This window comes from Ailuropoda melanoleuca, chromosome 7 (assembly GCF_002007445.2).
Source record: "Ailuropoda melanoleuca isolate Jingjing chromosome 7, ASM200744v2, whole genome shotgun sequence".
Classification (NCBI taxonomy): domain Eukaryota; kingdom Metazoa; phylum Chordata; class Mammalia; order Carnivora; family Ursidae; genus Ailuropoda; species Ailuropoda melanoleuca.
This window is the reverse complement of record NC_048224.1, coordinates 139107807-139114251: the sequence shown is the minus strand read 5'-3', so window position 1 is coordinate 139114251 and position 6445 is coordinate 139107807.

The following is a 6445-nucleotide window of genomic DNA, read 5'->3' as shown; positions in this document are numbered from 1 at the left end:
AAACATGGAGGCTGCGAGGAGTTTGCCAGGAGCTATCCCGCGGGAGTGCTGGGCACTGGCGCCCAGCTGGAGCTCAAGGTGACAACCACAGCTGACGCTTGAACCTGGAACCACACCGGTGTGCGGACATGCAGGGTCTTTTACAGCACGCGCTCTGAATGTATTTCCCCTGCCTTAGGATTTTCTTAGTCACGTTTTCTTTTCTCCAGCTTACTTTATTGTAAGAATAAAAAAATCATGCACAGGGCACACAAAATCCCTGGTAATCGACTGTTCATGTTACTGGTTAAGCTTCTGATCAACAGTAGGCTGTTAGTAGTTGACTGCCCCAGCAGCAGGACCAGTTTCTGGGGACACTCACAACGGCTGGCATGCACTCGGAGTGGCCAGTTTCTGACAACGCCGCTGCAGGCTTTACCTGCTGTAATTTCAAGAGAAATAAAACATCTGACAGCAAAACCTCATCCCCAGAAGAACTGGTAACTGAAATTTTTGCAAATTGCTGGGAGCGGGGTGCGGCTAATAACAAAGGTACTTGCAGAATAATTAGTAACGTAGGTCTTCAAAATCTACACCCGCGATCTCCTCTGACCCTGAGCACGACTCTTTTGCCAAGCCCAGGGAATGTCGTCTTCCTTTAATGAACGAGGAGCTGAAGCCAGAGATGGAGAAATGGCCCCTCCAGCAAGGGAGACCCTAATGCCTCATTCAGTCCCCAGAGACCAAGCAAGGGGGCAAGGGGGCTGCACGCAGCAGTGCCCAGGCCCCCACCGCACGGGCTGCACTATGCGTGTTGGCTTCAGTCCCCTTTCCCTGAATGCCCTGCGGCCCCTGGAGACACTGTTCCCGCGTTAGAAAGGGCTGGGATCAGGGCTCAGGATTCCAGCAAGAGCAATCAGAGAAGGCACTCACACATCTGTCTTCCAGGCAGAGACCAAATTGGGACCCAAGTGATGGGATCTTTTAGCTCCCAGCACACCTCCTGGTAGGCCTGTGTGCTCCTTGCTCCCAACCTGGCATTTCCAGAAGGCCTCAGTGCTCTGGGATTCCCTCACTTAGGGTCTTGTCCATTAGACAGTGATGGGTGACAGTTTTTTTTTTTAATAAGATTTGTATTTATTTATTTAAGAGAGAGCACAGAGGAGAGTGAGAGGAAGAAGCAGGCTCCCTGAGATCATGCCCTGAACTGAAGGCAGACGCTTCACCGGCGGAGACCCCCAGGAGCCCCTGGGCAACAGTAGTTTTAATTTGACAACCTATTCCTGTTACTTCATCAGATGGGTAGGATTATGTTACCCTGTCAGACTAAAAGCTTGCTTCTGGAATGTTCTTAAGGAATAAATTCAACAGCAAGAATTTCAGGAAGGGTAAATCTCAACCACACACACCAAGTAGCTGGGTCTGGGCCAGGGAGCAGCAATGAGCTGCCTCTGGAGGGAAGCTGGCTCTTTCGGGGTGCCAATGGGAATTTCCTGCCTGCTCCACAGAGGGGGGTCACCAATCCCACCAAGGGGACGGCTGAAGCACATTTTAGTAAGAGTCATAGCTCTCTAGGGACTTTTCTTTCTGGTAATAACATAGGGAAATTAAGGAATCAGCTAAAACATTTTAAAGGACTTCATAGTTTCCAAGTTAAAGGTCGAGAGTCAGGGGACTACCCATGGTCATCCTTCGAGGTCAGCCCACACTGGGCCAGCCCGTTGTTGCCTTTTTCTTCTTCAGATCTCACCACTCCATCCCCAGTGACCTGCTTCAGGGCAGAACACAAGTCCTCTTGTCCATATTTTATTTTAAGGGCATCAGTTATGAAATAATAAGTATAGATTGGTCTCTGCCCCCAGTTCCCAGCACAGAGCTCCTAAAACCCTGTAATTCCCTAGGGGGTAAGAGTGCCAGGAGCACCTCTTGTTCTAAGGAGGTGACTCTGGGCTGGTCACCAGGAAGACCCTCTCTGATGAGAAGCTAGCCAACTCCCAGCCCTGCCCCTGCCCTCCAGAGATGGAGTTAATCACAGATCAGGTCTGAATGAGCAAGCCCCCATAAAGTCCCTCAGGAGTTTCCAGGCTGGTGACCACATCCATGTCCTGGAGAGTGGTACACCCCAACCCCACAGGGACTCCTGCACTCAGGACCCTCCCTGACCTCGTCCTGTCATCTCTTCATCTGGCTATTGATTCGTGCCCTTTGTCATGTCCTTTAATAAATGGAGTTCTGTGAGCTGCTCTACCAAATTAACCCAAGGAGGGGCTTGTGGGAGCCTCCCGTCTAGCAGGTCAGTCAGAAGCACGGGCGAGAACGGGGCTGGCTCCTGGTGTCTGAAGTGGCATGGGGGCAGGCTTGCAGGACTAGCCCTTAACCTGGGGGGTCTGGTCCCATCTGCAGGGAGACTGTGTCAGACCTGAGTTGATTTGTAGGACCCAGCTGGTGTCACAGAGAATTGAGTGGGAGACACCTGCACGCATTTGGTGACCCCAAGTTTCAGAAGTGAAGTCTTATCTGGAGGCAAAGGAGATATTCAGGGAAGAAACACAAAGGGGAAGAACTGGGGGGGGTTCTATGAAAAATCTGAGTTTTTCACTTTTTTTCACAAGATACAAGCAAGATACAGGACAATCAGTAAGATTCCAGAAACTTGATGCTCTTTATTTTTTTTTAAAGATTTTCTTTATTTATTTGAGAGTGAGAGAGAGAGAGGGCACAAGCAGGGGAGAGGCAGAGGGAGAGAGAAAGGGAGAAGCGGACTCTCCCCTGAGCAGGGAGCCCAACATGCGGCTGGATCCCAAGACCCTGAGATCATGACCTGAGCCGAAGGCAGACGCTTCACTGACTACGCCACCCAGGTGCCCCTTGATGTTCTTTATAACTGAGATCCTTGATCCATAGCAGGTCTCCCCTTTCTGAAGAGGGGAGGCCAACTGATTTGTTTCAGCCTCCAGTCTGGTGTTGCTCAACAAATTCCTATTGTAGGCTCAGTATGGGTGGCGCACTGTCCTCCTGCGAGAGATACAGTGACCACGGAGAGTGAGAGACAAGGACAGAGATGGAGATGTGGAGAGACAGACACACAGAGAGACAGAGGGGGAGGGAGGGAGAGAGAAAGGCACCTGTCTGGTACTTTAATCAAGAGAACGCCTGTTTGCAGAGCAAGCTCTTGGCCTTCCCCGGGGGCCCCCTTTCAGATCAGAAAGAGGCTACCTCTGAAGACAAAGGTCTGCCTTCCCACCTCGAAGCATGTTCGAGGCATGTTTCTACTGGCCAAGAGGTCTGTTGGACACGGAGAGGCGCGCTCAGGGCGCACTTCTTCACAATCAAGGTTTTATGATTAAAAACGAGTAACATTTACTTGCCAGGCTTTTTAGTTGTTTCATTTAAGGGTGAGAGGAAACGAAAACGCTAGAAACCTGGAAACTCCTGGAGTAGAGGGAAAGGGAGCTCTTGCGGTCACCAGGCGGAGGCTTTGGGAAGGAGAAGCACATGGAGTCGAAGCCGAGCACGTGGACCCTCCTCAGCCCGGCCCGGCCAGCGTCCTGGGGCTGACATAACCCAGCCCAGCAAACAGGGCTTAGGCAGCTAGAATCTACACTCTCTCGCTCTGGAGGCCAGGCGGAAGCAGGGCTGGATGGAGCACCTGCGCCAGGCCTCCCCTAGCCTCTGCTGTTGTGGGCCGTCCTTGGTGTCCTTTGGCTTCTAAGCTGCGCCAACCCCGTCTCTGCCTTCACCTTCCGGTGTTCTCCCCATGCGGGCACCTGCGTCCAAACATCCCTTCTTTAGAAGGACAGCAGTCACATCGGGTTAGGGCCTGTCCTGCCCAATCACTATGATCTCATCTTAACTAGTTACATCTACAGTGACCCCCTTTCCAAATAAGGTCACATTCTGTGGCACTGGGGGTTTAGGACTGTAACTCATGAACTGGTGGGAGGTGTGTAATTCAGCCACGACAGGGAAGTAAGTGCTGGGGACAGCAGAAGCACCGTTGGTTTCTTGGGCCCAGTGGACAGCCTGTGGGCAGGCCCTGGCGGGAGGGGGGTCCAGGGGCCCGTGGACGGATTCAGGACTTGTCTCCCGGAAAACAGTTTGCAAAGCGCAGTGTAGCACCACCAACCGTGGCGACTGATTTGGGAAGCACACGAACATGTGCGATTTTGTTGTGGGTTTATTTCAATGAGTAGGGAGAAAATGTTATTGGTGCCATGGACTCATTGATGTTTTCTTCATGAAGAGAACATAAATAAACTCGGTAATTTTTAAAAGTGAACTTATTTTAAGAAAATTATTAATAGCACAGATCCTACACGGACACGAAAATCCACACCAATGTGGTAAAAATCCACGCGGGGGTGGTATCTGAATGACATTAGTCCGGGAAGCTGTTTGCTATGGACCGAATGTCTATGTCTCCCTGAAATTCATGCTGATGTGATGCTATCTAGAGGTGGGGCCTTTGGGAGCTGATGAGGGTTGGATGAGATCATGGGGTGGAGCCCCCATGATGGGATTAGTGAACCCAGGAGAAGAAACACCAGAAACGTGGCTCCCTCTGCACCAAGTGAGGTCGCAGCAACAAGAGGACACGTGTGAGCCAGGAGGAGCCTCTCCCACCCCGGGACCAGCCGTGCTGGCTCCCTGATCTCAGACTTCCAGTCTCCAGAACTGCGAGAAATTCATTTTCATTGTTTAAACCCGCCAGTCTGTGGTACTGTGGTGCGGAGGCCGGCACAGACCAAAACACTGCTCTCATGTCCAATTTTAAGTAGATTTGCCTTCTTAAAAGATGGATCTGGCCACGTGGAGGAAGGGGATGGGGCGGGTGCACAGGTGAGAGAACAGTCAGGCTACCGTCCCTCATATCGTCCAGGTGAAGGGCCCCGTCAGAGTGGGCTGCCCACGCAGAGCCAGCTGCACGTCGGATGTGGGTCTTCCTCGGAGCCCTCACCGCTTGCCGGCATCACACAAAGCGTCTCACCAGTCCCACGCGGTTCCCTAGCGTGGCTCATAGTCTGGGTTCTACCTTCTCCAATCTCATCTCCGGTGGCTCAGCGTTGACTGTGTCCTCCTCCGAGTGTGAAAACAGCCCTACTACTGTCTACGCAGTGTGTGGGCACTTCTGTGCACCTCTGACTGGGGCAGGCCTGCACCTGAGCCCTGCCCCATTGGAGCAATTCCTCACACAATGCAGCCCTCAGTGCGGAGGGGTTTTGTTGTATCTCATTTTGATACATTGAGTTTTGAGTCTTTCTCCTTCCACGTATCTGAATCATATCTTCAAATACCAAAGTTTGCTTACGTTCAAGAAAAAGATTACTATTCAAAAACATTGTTCAGGGGTGCCAGGGTGGCTCAGTCGGTGAAGCAGCTGCCTTCAGTTTGGGTCATGATCCCAGAGTCCTGGGATCAAGTCCTGCCTTGGGCTCCCTGCTCAACGGGGAGCCTACCTCTCCCTCTGCCTGCCGCTCCCCCTGCTTGTGCGCGCTCTCTCTCACAAATAAATAAAATCTTTAAAAACAAACATCGTTCAGTGAGACTTGTTCAAGCATGGTAAAGCAGGTGTACTTGGGGACTATGGCAGTGGGAGCGGGATCCCCAGTTTTCCTTGCACTGGGCAGAGAGGTCGGACTGGGCTCCAAGTATGGCATGAGCACCCTGGGTGGGCAAATGAGGGTGTCATGTTACTGAGACTAACCGTCAGGGCCAGCGAACCAGCTAGTTCTGGCTAGACCAACCCAGCAGGATTCTTGCTGAAGGCAGGCAGGAGGGAGCTGACATCACCCCGGGGAGCGGAGCGAGGCGGGTGAGGAACCTGATCAGGTATCAAGGACGATCAGGTATGGGAGATGGGAATTGTAACTAAACCAAGTTAGCAAGAGTCTTGCTAAAATTGCATGACACAGAGACAAACACCCAAGTCCAAAAGTCTAAGCCTAGCTGAAATTCGGGGGAGCCTGAGCAGAGTTCGGTCAAGGAGATAATGTTTTGTCACATATTTACGATCGTTTTGTCAGATAAATCGAAGCACGTGAGTAATGAGTCTAGTTTCCCCCCCTTCCCCCAGAGCATTTTAGAAACAAGAATCCCAAAGAAAATCTGTAATTGGTAATAATGATGAGTTGGGCAGAGCTTGGGACCAACCAACTAGAACACTGGCATTTGGAAGCCCTTATAATTCTCATAATTATCACGCAGGCTGTCTTAGGGACCCATCTTCAAAACTACGTTGATTTATTTCAGCTTCTTAAGTATGTACACAGTCCTAGTAACTCTGAAAACCAGAAAGTCATGGCATTCTGTGTATGGTGCCACTCTAACCTACTTTATTTTCCTAGGCCTTAAGGCTCTTAACGCAAAATAAATTCCAAGGTTAAAAAAGTCTAACTGGTTTGGAAACTAGGTCTGGCTATTATTCTCAGCTCTGCCCCAGGCACACAGTTTGGCCTTGTGCGAGTGC